General features: G+C 42.5%; 1 protein-coding gene across 1 annotated transcript in view; it reads left to right on the plus strand.

The window, feature by feature from the left end:
• The first annotated feature begins 287 nt into the window (after positions 1 to 287).
• The window catches only part of UGT8 (UDP glycosyltransferase 8), an 82,064-nt gene continuing 69,817 nt past the window's right edge, over positions 288 to 12,534 (plus strand). The window contains exon 1 of the mRNA XM_066573879.1: positions 288 to 661. The gene's annotated coding sequence lies outside the window, so the exon portion shown is untranslated. The remainder of the gene's footprint in view (positions 662 to 12,534) is intronic.

Genomic DNA, 12,534 nt, shown 5'->3' on the forward strand with positions numbered 1-12,534 from the left:
GGGTTCTGCAGAATTGTTCTGGACTAACTATTATTGTTTCATGATTAGTAAATGGACTGTCGGCAGTGTGTGTTTGTGTAACTGTCACCTTGAAAATGGATACTGTATGTTTATTCAAGTCTTCCTAGAAACCTCAACAAATACCATTTCCTGTATAACAGGGTCTATTTTGTTGTTACATTCTTGTACCTGCCCCACCTGTTATCTTCTTACAAGACAGGTTTTTAGTTTTCAAAAATTCCAGGACAAGAGTGTCCCAGTGTCACAATGAGGATGTGTCTGTAGAACTGATGGGAGGAGGGGGAGCTGGAAGTTATAAAGGGCACAGAAGTCTGAGAGAAGGGAGGGCACACACAGCTAGTAACTATCAGCTACACACCCATTGCCCAGGCACAGCCAGGCATCACTCAGGCATAGCAGAGTGCTGCTGTGACATCAAGCTGTGACTCCATCTGGACAACACTGGCCACCTGGCTTGTAGCTTTATCACCTTCCGTAATACAGTGCAAGGAGGAGCTTTACCTGCTCATTTTCACCTTGATCTCACTCATTCAGTGGACACACACTGCAAGGACACTCCAGGACTCCTCTATATACTGGTCTTATTACCTGTGGAAATTTATTCCTGATACATTTACAAGGCACAGATCAATCCTATGAGGTAAGACAGAAGCATAGTATATTCCATGCAATATTCATAGTGTTTTGTTTATTGAATGTTAGCAAAACAAAATAACATAAACACCCTGAAAAAGTAAGTTGATACAAGTGTGACACATCAGATGTCACATTGCATAAAAGGTGTGTAGAGTACTAGTGCTTGCCCACAGCATTCAGAAATTTTTATTTTATTTTATGTGAATTACTTCAAAATTGAGGGGATCAGTGCAAGGTTGTATCAGACTAATGCTGTAATGTAATATTATGTGGCAATAGATTAGAAGTAGAGATGAGCGAACGTGCTCATTTAAAGCAATTACTCGAACGAGCATCGCTTTTTTCGAGTAACTGCCTACTCGGGCGAAAAGATTTGTGGGGCGCTGGGAGGGTGGGGGGGGGGGGGGGTGGAAGGTGGCGGGGGGAAGCGGAGGGGAGCAGGGGGAACAAGGGGGGGCTCTCTTTCTCTCTCTCCCCCCCCCCCTTCCCCGCTGCCCCCGAAACCTCCCACTCACCCCCGGCACCCCCCGAATCTTTTCGCCCGATTAGGCAGTTACTCGAAAAAAGCAATGCTCGATCGTGTAATTGCTCTAAACGAGCACGTTCGCTGATCTCTAATTAGAAGACTGACAGTTGGGTTCTCCCTCTTATAGCACAGTGTGACTTTGCTCTAGAAAACAGTAAATGCCATTCATTTCGGTGGACACTGTTTAATGCTCCAATTTCTATGCGGTGCATGGGAAATGAGAAGTTGGATAAGGGACCTTTCACACGACACGGAGTTGTCCTCAAGACGCAGAACAGCTGCGAATTTTGTCAGTTAGTGTAAGTTTTGTTAAGTCTTTAACTACTGAATATGTTCTGCAGAACGTTTTGAAGGATTTATTGTGGGGGTTTTATTTCGCAGACTTTAATTGCAGAATTACATCTCCTGTATGTTAAAAATCTGCAACTACAATTCTGCAAGATGTCCTTAATTTTGTAGCAGAAAGCTTTTCCGCTGCAGTATTTAATCTTGTGGGGGTTTTTTGGTGCAGAATCCAAGCCCCATAGGGTAACATTGTGACAGAGAAGTGTTCGCGTGGACTAATTTAGTCCCGTGTGAAAATTCTCTAACATTTCTGTAGGTAATTAGCAGCTGAATTCCCAAAATCAGCTGGCTCCTGAACCTTCAATGTAAAAAGGGTTTGTGCAAAAATGTCTACCGTCTTAGTGAACTCTACAGTCTAAAGTCAACAGTCTAAGTGAACTCTAACAATATAATGATGCTGATTCTCACGTCTTGTCATCACATAAAAATAATAGTTTAAACCTAATAGGCTAGACTTGTGTCTTTTTTTGTGTGTAATTTCTCCGCTGAATCTCCTCATACACATTAGGGAAAATTGCCAATTGGTAGGACTGGCCAACTATCACATTTGTATAGGGGTCTCCCAACTTTGCCTCATCAGATGATGTCTGGGGGAAAGCAACTGTGGGCACACTGAATTTTACCGAGCCATCCTTTTGTTCTCCTTGTAACTGCATTTGCTACTATGTGGCGCGGCACTTTACAAGATGGTAATCTAAGTGTATACTAAAGCCAGTTTCACAGAAAAACCTATTATGGCTGCAGTTTTGTATCCATAATATGGATTTGTGTCCTGGCCTGACTAAGGCCGCCTGTGCACACTAACAGGTCATCATCATTAGGCGATGAAACAGGTACCCACGACCTATCTGTAATGTCATTGCGGATGGGCGGCGGGTCAGACTGCTTTCCATTGACTTTAATGGAAGCCGTCCGTACGGACACCGCTCACAAATAGAGCATGCTCCCATTTTTTTTTTTACCTTCACTTGCGGAAATTGCAATTCGTTTTCCGTAAGTGTGCAGAAAGAAGCGCTTTGCTGCGGAACTGAGTGCAGATTCCACAATGCAAATCCGTTTGTGTGCAGAGGGGCTAATCGTTTATGATAATGGTGACTGTTTGGGTCACCCACGGTTGGGCTGGGACACACAATACGGCCATAATAAGTTTATGTGAAACTGGTCAAAGGAGTGAAAATTCCGATTGTTCTGCAACCCTCACAAGCCAGTATGAAATACTGCAAACCCTTGGTGATCTTATTGAACAATATATTTATTTGTAAATAGTGTTAAACTGCAGAAAAGTTAATCATTTTGCATTGTTTTATAAAAAGTGCACTATATAGTGGAAGCCTTTGTGACTTTAAGAGTATTGTACATAAAGTTCAGTGCAATGTACAGTAGACAGTCAAAAAAATGCACTGGACTTAAACTACAGTAGATGCAGTTCAAGGTTAAATGACTTGCTTCTATAACCGGATATTTAAATATTAATGACAAATAATAACATGTAGATTTATGCTCTCCATTCCTGATTGGATACTACATATTTTTTCCACATTTTATGATTTTTGACACAACTGTGCTTAGTGAGTAAAGTTCAGCGGTACGACAGCCATTCTTCTGGCTGTACTGGTATTGATTCGCCCCGCCCCCTCAAATCTGACCAATCTAATAAAAGTTGGTACAACATCTGATCTGTATGTCTCCACTTGTCTTGCACTGCCTTAGACTAGGTGCATCATGACGGTAACTGCAAGTTGCACCCGAATTCCCTAAGCTAAAACTCACATTGCTCAGCCGATATACAAGGGCATTGCACATTCTGAGGAATTGCATGTTTCATTTCTTGTCCATCAAATGGACAGAAATAGAATATGTAGTGTGTTTTTTGTTTGTTTGTTTTTGTTTCTTTTTTTCACTCAGCCCATGGGTGCTTAGTAGAGATGAGCGAGCATACTCGCTAAGGCAAACTACTCGAGCGAGTAGTGCCTTATTCGAGTACCTGCCCGCTCGTCTCTAAAGATTCGGGTGCCGGCGGGGGGCGGGGAGCGGCGGTGGAGAGCGGGGAGGGACGGAGGGGAGATCTCTCTCACTCTCCCCCCCCCCCCCCCCCGTTCCTCCCTGCTCACTCCCGCAACTCACCTCTCACCCGTGTCGGCAGCCGAAGCTTTAGAGACAAGTGGGCAGGTACTCGAATAGGGCACTACTCGCTAGAGTAGTTTGCCTCAGGGAGTATGCTCGTTTATCTCTAGTGCTTAGACATTTTTCTTTTGCACATGTGCTTAGCCTCATAGGATATAGTGGGACAGTGTGCTGTTTAGTGAACTACATGGGCTGAAAATGCGTCCTAGTGCACATAGCCTAAATTCAATGATTAAAATTACAACCATTTCTTAAAGTTTTCCCTTCTCTTTCTAACATACAAAACTTTTCTTTGATTTACATACAGGGTTGCCAACTGTCCCGAAATTGCTGGGCAGTCAATAAAGATAAAGCACTTTTTTCTAGTGTCTGGGGAAAAAAATGTCATAATTTTTTTGAGGCTGGCTGTACTTGATTTTATGTATTATGACTGTATTTACCATGATTTTACAGAAGACAGTAAATGCTGGTAATTTTCCTATCAGTGTTTCACCGATAGGCATGAGTGACGTATCTGTATTACTCAGTATGGCTTTCTGATGTGTTCATAAAAAATGTTGGTTGTCCATGATTTTTGGATAAAAAGTTGCCCAGGAAAAAGAAAAATCCAGGTTGGCAACTCTGTTTACAGGTGAAAGATAAAAGCGGCTCCTATTGGATAGTTAATTTATAACTACTACCATTAACTGGCTAATACATTTTTTTATTATACTGTTGCTTCACTTTTCACACCCAAAGCCAAGCTGTGAACTTTTGTAATACTATAGAAGTCTTGGATCTCGTTAGTGAATTTTTCATTAAATGTCCTTCAGGCTTCTTTCCCATGAATGTATATCGGTCGATATACGCTACATTGTGGCTACATTGTGGCGTTAAAGCTCGTGAACAGGCGCACAAATCTAACGTTTGTATGCCCATTCACAAGACATCGGCCCCGGCGCATATACGCCGAGGCTGCCAGTCCGTTGCCCCGTTCTCATTTACAGAAGTTTTTGTAAACTGTATATACTGGGGTAATAGTGTTTTGCTAATAAGCAGTAGTTCCTGATAGAGCATATATATATTATATCAGGCAGCAGTTTCCACCTGCTGTCAGTTATCATCTGAAATGCTGCTTATTGCAGAACTCTAGCACAGTAGAGCAATATGCAAGGAATGGCAAATGAGATAGTGTTGCCAAGAGCAAGCAATTCGCTTGCTGCTTTCGTTATCATGCTGTGAAAGTCCAACCTATTGTATAAACTCATCCTAGATGAGAAAATTAGCTCCTGATCCAAAGAGCATTCCAGTCAGAAGCATAATTGAATCTCCTGGGCAACACCGCAAAATCTGTACCATAACGTTCAATTTAGGGCTTATTTGCACAGGTGTGATTCTTGTCTTTGTGCTATCCATGTGGACTACAGACTTCACACTGCCCCATTATAGTCAAGCTGTTCTCACACTTGCCTTTTTTTGTACAACCATACTATATACGGAAAAACAAATTCACAGCATGGTCTATCGTGGTATGATTTACAAATCTGAGCAGCCCTTACGAAGGCAAGAGATCCGTGAAAATCAAAACAGTGCAACAAATGGTCACCCTGCAGTACTGCTTATGTGGCAGAGGGGACAATCTCGGCAACCAGGCCTTGGGTACATCCGTAACTTCTGCACCCCCTATGTTTATTCACTGATCTCAGTATGTTATTCTAGTGGGATGCTTATAGTAGTCACTATTGCAAACATCATTTTTGTACACTGCTACACAGGTGTCTACTTATGTACGGCTTGTAAAACATAGTAACATAGTATGTAAGGCCGAATAAAGACAAATGTCCATCTAGTCCAGCCTGTTATCCTCCTGTGTTGTTGATCCAGAGGAAGGCAAAAAACTCCAAGAGCAGAAGCCAGTTAGCCCTTTTGGGGGAACATTCCTTACCAACTCCCTAACATGTTAATGGTGACGAAGAAAACCTTTTTAAAGTAGATCTGATTTCTTTTTAATTGACAGAAGATCCTCCATAGGTTAGCATAGATTATTTTAAACTAGATAATGTCAACATTAGAGATGAGCGAACCTACTCGTTTAGGACGTTTTTGCACTCTAGCACCACTTTTTTCGAGTAACTGACTACTCGGATGAAAAGATTTGGGGGGGGGGGGGGGGGGGCGGCGGTGAGCGGGGGGTTGCAGAGGGGAGTGGGGGGGGGGAGCGAGAGAGCCCCCCCCCCCCCATTCCCCACTGCTACCCCCTGCTCCACCACGCCGCCCCCCGACGGCGCCCCCCGAATCTTTTCGTCCGAGTAGTCAGTTACTCGGAAAAAGCGGTGCTCGAGTGCAAAAACACCCTAAACGAGTAGGTTCGCTCATCTCTAGTCAACATTTGACACAAAAACTAACGTCTTCAAATATCTTATTGGGGAATTTTGAATGATGGCCTCAAGAATTCTCATTAATTCTACAACGAGCCTCAATCTTTCTGGAGAATCCAACAGATTTTTTTTTATTATATTGCTAGTTCATTGTTGTAATTTAGAACTGGTGCTCTTTTTTTCCCCCTGTGGTGGCGCTGCAAGGAACAGCTGTTGTCAGCATCTTTCACAGTGGCTAATTGAGTGGGTTTCATCTAAAAGAAGGGATTGTCCCAACCGGGCAACACATTTAGGCCCAATGCCCATGTATGGATTATTGCTGCAGAATTCGCGGCCAGATACCCAGGAGTGGAAATCAACTGTGATTTTTTTCCCCTCTCGCGGGGAAGAATCGCAGCATGTTCTATTCTGTGCGGAAAATCGCACGGACGGCGTCCATTGTAGTCAATGGACGCTTGTTGTCCTGTTGTGAGTCCGCATCATTGTCGAGGCGACGGCAGCATCATGTCATGCACTGCGCATGCACAGTGATGTGGTGGCCGAGACAATCACCGCTGATCCGGACAGGTGAGTGTAAGGTCTCTGGGGGGCGCCGGGTCTGGTTCTGCTGCAAGATTTTGCAGTTGGGCTTGGTCATGAGGCCTTAATGTTAAGTACGTTTTACTTGCACTGCAAGATTTGTTATCCTAAGCTAAAACAACTTTTGACTTAATATTAACCCCCTTAAGGACCAAGCACAGTAAATTTAAGGTGGTTAGTCCTGGGCTTTATACCCAGACAATAGTAAAAATACGTTGTTAGATAAAAGCTCCTGCTATTGTAATCTAGCAGGAGCATGTCAGGTCCTCAGCTGTTAGTTACAGCCGAGGACCCAGAGAAGAAGGCAAAAACTTTTGCCATATGCACACTGTAATTGGAGACTATACAAATTGTATATCAAAGCGTCCGAAAGAAAATAAAACACATCTTCCTTCACTTTATTTTAGCGCAAATATACTACATTTAAAAAAAAACTATACATTTTTAAAAAATGGGTCACTCAAATGGATGATCTGCTGCAATTTGCACACATTCAAACAAATGGAACATTCACATGTCAGCTCAGATGATAGGACAGCCATTGTGATTTCCACTTGTGAAAAAAAAACTCAGCATGAACTATTTTTATGCGGATCCCGCACGGACAGCTCCCATTAAAGTCAATGGAGGCCGTCCAACCAGCGGATCTTCCACAATTGACATAGCGGTAAAACTGTGAATTCCATGTCATCATCTAGGCACAACGTGAGAAGAAAATTTTAAAAAACAATCTGTACTGCGCATGTCAGATGGCAAGCAGTTCAGACCATTCGCAATACAGATAAAGCAAGGTACTCGTGGACGCTAGCCAGGGACAGGGTCGTATTTTCCTGTGGGCTCCCACATGTGGAATCCGACCTGTTTGTGTGAGACCGGCCTTGGGCCACTTTCAAACAGCAGTATTTCAATCCATATTTTTCATCAGCATTTGTAAGCCAAAACATCAAAGATGTAGAACTTTATCTATTACGCTTTCTCTCTCTAGGCGCCACTTCTGGCTTTGGCTTATAAATACAGGATTCTCAGAGGGTAGGCAGTTGAAGTCAAACTAGGTAGATTTAAAGACCAATTCACAGACGTGACTTATATTAAAACTACAATTTTTAATAAGATACGATTAAAAAACGAAAAAAGGGCACAACACTGACAAACATACGAAAACAAAAAACCAGGTGAGGTAGACCACGAAAAAATAGTGGTACCCGTAGCGGCCTGGATTATGACACTCAATGAGTATTTTCTCAAACACTCCACTGGGACAAGAATCTAAAAGACCCCAATAGAGCAAGAGTGGAAGTTAAACGGGCTCGTTTAATTATGATAGTATAAGAGCCCGAGTAGAGTTTTTTGGAATCTCTAAGCTCCACTCCGTCTCTGTAAAGAAGCGTGTTGGACAGGTATCTATTCGCATCGAACGTGTATAGTTCGGTGCAAATTAAGATTTATAGGTCCTATATGGACAAAATTTGGTGGGGTGTAATAGTGTAATCACCCAACACCAATATTTATAGAACACCTGTATGTAATAGAAAATGCTTAAGGTCAGTTAAAACTCAATATATTGTACTGGTAGTGTTTCTTTTTTCCAGATATTTGAGTACAAGACTCTAGATAACCAAGAGGAAATGTATGTACAATTGTACTTTCTTCCTCTATATGCTAAAAGAAGCTGAGAATTGATGATGCAATGGTAGTATCTGCTTTAAGCAGTTGATGCGTGGAAATAGTACTTTAGACTCTACGCGTTTCACCACATAGTCTTTGTGGATCATCAGGAGATATAGTACTCAAGCTATAGATAACGGATTTGTGTATAATCACAAGAAGATGAGATTGTATCACATCACAGAGTATCATGAAGGATTAACAACTGAAATAGGTGATAAACTCTCAGTTTCGCTTATAAGAAAAATAGGTCACTTAGAGTAAGTGACCTATTTGAAGAGTCTTAGGAGATGAATCCTGACTTAAAAATGTGCCAAGTTATGTTCAACCTTTTCCCGCTATACATTGCATAGTTACGTTCTGCGGGGTTGCGGTATGTATGAGGAGAGATCATGCAGTTATCTCTCAATACATTGCAGGGGGAGTGTAGGCTGTTTATTACAGCCGACACCCGGCGGCAACAGCTGCAATCGGCCATGAAGCAGATCATGGCTGTTAACCCTTTAAAAGCTGCTGTCCATTGTGACAGCGGCATTTAAATCCCCTGAGCAATGTTGGTGGGTCCCATACGGCCCCCTGCGATGAGATCGCAGGGAGCCGTAGGAGTGTCATGGCAGCTAAGAACCTTCTGAAAGGCCCAGTGCTGTCTCGGTAGGACTGCCTATCAAGCCGTCCCCTTGGGGTGACCTGGTAGACTGCCTGTCAGATTGCAGTATTACGGTGCATGTTATGGTCTCCTACGTTGTGACTCACAAAGGGCTAACAGAATTCAGATGAAGATTTGTTCCATTCAGGCCTAATGTCCACGGGGGGATTTGATTTGCAGAATCCATGCATGGCACCCACGCATGAAATCCGCAGATCAAGCTGTCCATAGGTAAGCATTGGACATCTGCACTTCAGTTTACACCTGTGGATTTGTTTTTATTTGATTTGCAGTTGTCACGTGCGGATGTGCTCCATTCATCTATATGGGAGCTTACGATCTGCAGTACTATTTCCACGCATCAACTGCTTAAAGCAGATACTACCATTGCATCATCAATTCTCAGCTTCTTTTAGCATATAGAGGAAGAAAGTACAATCGTACATACATTTCCTCTTGGTTATCTAGAGTCTTGTACTCAAATATCTGGAAAAAAGAAACACTACCAGTACAATATATTGAGTTCTAACTGACCTTAAGCATTTTCTATTACATACAGGTGTTCTATAAATATTGGTGTTGGGTGATTACACTATTACACCCCACCAAATTTTGTCCATATAGGACCTATAAATCTTACTTTGCACCGAACTATACACATTCGATGCGAATAGATACCTGTCCAACACGCTTCTTTACAGAGACGGAGTGGAGCTTAGAGATTCCAAAAAACTCTACTCGGGCTCTTATACTATCATAATTAAACGAGCCCGTTTAACTTCCACTCTTGCTCTATTGGGGTCTTTTAGATTCTTGTCCCAGTGGAGTGTTTGAGAAAATACTCATTGAGTGTCATAATCCAGGCCGCTACGGGTACCACTATTTTTTCGTGGTCTACCTCACCTGGTTTTTTGTTTTCGTATGTTTGTCAGTGTTGTGCCCTTTTTTCGTTTTTTAATCGTATCTTATTAAAAATTATAGTTTTAATATAAGTCACGTCTGTGAATTGGGCTTTAAATCTACCTAGTTTGACTTCAACTGCCTACCCTCTGAGAATCCTTTACTTGACTATTCATGGCAGGTTTCCTTTCCCGAAATATTTGCACATCCGATTGGGTATCCGAAGCCAATTCTGTCTTCTCCGAAGAAGGCTACACCCCCAGTACTGATATCTCCATTAGACCTACTTTCAAAGAGCTAACAAAAGTGTATAAAGAATACGTCCGATGTTGGTGGGAGATACAGGGTCTGTCTAAGTATCAGGAACATAAAATTGTACCAAGAGGTTTGAGAGTCTCAGTGCTGCCTCCTGTTCGTTGCCGTAACCCCGAATTCCTCAAAAAATGGGAGACCGAAGCAACTAATTCATCACTCAGACTCATCAACCTCTTGCTTGAAGAGGAAAAAATCACCCTCGTTAAAAATCAGAAACAACTTGAGGATCTAATAGAAAAATCAAAAATCTTTCTGACAGACCCTGAGTATTCCACCCTAGAAAAAACTTTACAAGACAACATCTCAAAGTATACCCAACATATCAAGGACAGAAAGCATTCTTTGTTCATGAGAGATCTGGCAGACTTTAGGGAAAATCGGGCTTATTTTGGTACAAACAAATACTCGGGGACTGAGCCAAGTTCCTCAGAAACGGAACAGTCTGACACTGAGGTTGCTCGATCTCGTACATTAAATTACTCACGTCCCAATCGAGTACGCAACAAAGGTCGAGGCAGGGGACGACCACACCAACAACCACCTCAAGACTTCCCTATTACACAGTATTTTTTACGGGGGCGCAGAGATCAGCCACCGAGTTACTGACACTATCTGAGGAGCCTGAGATAAATCAGGCAATTTCTGGTAACTCGTCAGCTGACGAAGAAATGAAAATTGTCAATCTATCCTCACACGTATTAACTAGTCAAGAAACTACAGTGCTGAAGAGGGGGCTGTCCTTTGTCCCGACGACCCGTTACCAACCGTTCGTCTGGGCAAAGGACATCTCCCTCTTCGTTAGAAAACTGCGCTGGAGGAAATTTTTCGCCATTCAGGATGAGAAATTAGCCAAGGATCTTGGCATTGACAAATCCGATATTCCAGCAGTTAGAATCCTCCAGAGTCTTGAGGATGAGATGACTATACCCCTAGCGAGTACCGATTGTAAACTCCGTAATAAAACCAACCCACCAGCTATTAATTGTCCAGAACTGGACTTATTTGAAAAATTGGTGTTAAGAGACCTAAAAAAAATCAGGCCAGAACACAGTAAAGCTCTAAATATGACAAGATTTGAAAAGTCAGCCCTAAGGGATCTTGAAAGTAACGAAAGTTTGGTGATTAAACAATCCGACAAAGGGGGTAATGTAGTCGTATTAGACAGGAGTAAGTATATTCAAATGTGTATGGATCTCCTAAGTGATGGATCTACATATGCCACACTTAAAGAAGATCCAACCAATGCCTTCCAAACAGCCCTTAACAGAATTCTACTTGGGGGTAAAGAATTGAAGTGCATCAGTGATACAGAATTTAAATTTATGACCCCAGTAACTCCGAGAATAGCAGTTTTCTATGCTTTACCTAAGATTCACAAGGGCACTAGCCCATTGAAAGGACGTCCGATCGTATCCGGCATTGACAATATCACCCAGAATTCCAGTGTTTACCTGGACCGTATGCTGAGACCATTTGTCTCAGCACTCCCATCATTTGCACAGGATACGATGGACGTCCTACGTCAAATTGAAGGAATCACAGTCAGTCCGGATACATGGGTGGCAAGTCTTGATGTCGAGGCACTTTACAGCTCGATACCCCATCAAGTGGGATTACGAGCTGTTACTCACTTTCTATCTCAGAGAGGGATGCAGTATCAGGCTCAAAACGAATTTATTCTACAACTATTAGAATTCGTGTTGACACATAACTATTTCCTGTTCAACAGGAGGTTCTTCCACCAGCTCAGGGGCACCGCGATGGGGACGCCATGTGCCCCCACGTATGCCAACTTGCTCCTGGGCTGGTGGGAGGAGAAATGTGTCTTCTCCACCGAGAACTGTGCCTGGTCGACTTATATCTTATCTTGGATAAGATATATTGACGACATACTCATCCTTTGGACAGGTTCTGAATCACAGTTTTCCGAATTCGTGACTTGGCTCAATAGCAACGAGCTTAATCTGAGATTTACGGCCGATATCAGTAAAACATCCATGACTTTCCTTGACATAACTATTGTAATCCAACCAGATGGCAAAATCTCGACCAACCTTTATCGTAAAAGTACAGCTACCAATAGCTTACTTTCCTGGAACAGCTTCCACCCACAACCCCTTAAAAAAGGTATTCCTAAGGGGCAATTCTTGAGAATCAGACGGAATTGCTCCGAAGAAAGTACCTTTAACATTGAATGTCAAAAATTGAGGGATAGGTTCCTACAAAGAGGCTACCCCATTCACATTTTGGATCAAGCAGAACATTTTGCACGTAGTTGCAACAGGAATGAGCTGCTTATCCCAAAAACAAGGAACGAGACATCAGAAATGCGTATTGTGGGAACTTACGATACTGGACGGGAAAAAATACTTGAGATTTTGCATACATACTGGGATGTCCTTCAAAATGACAAAGACATT

Source organism: Eleutherodactylus coqui, chromosome 7 (assembly GCF_035609145.1).
Source record: "Eleutherodactylus coqui strain aEleCoq1 chromosome 7, aEleCoq1.hap1, whole genome shotgun sequence".
Classification (NCBI taxonomy): domain Eukaryota; kingdom Metazoa; phylum Chordata; class Amphibia; order Anura; family Eleutherodactylidae; genus Eleutherodactylus; species Eleutherodactylus coqui.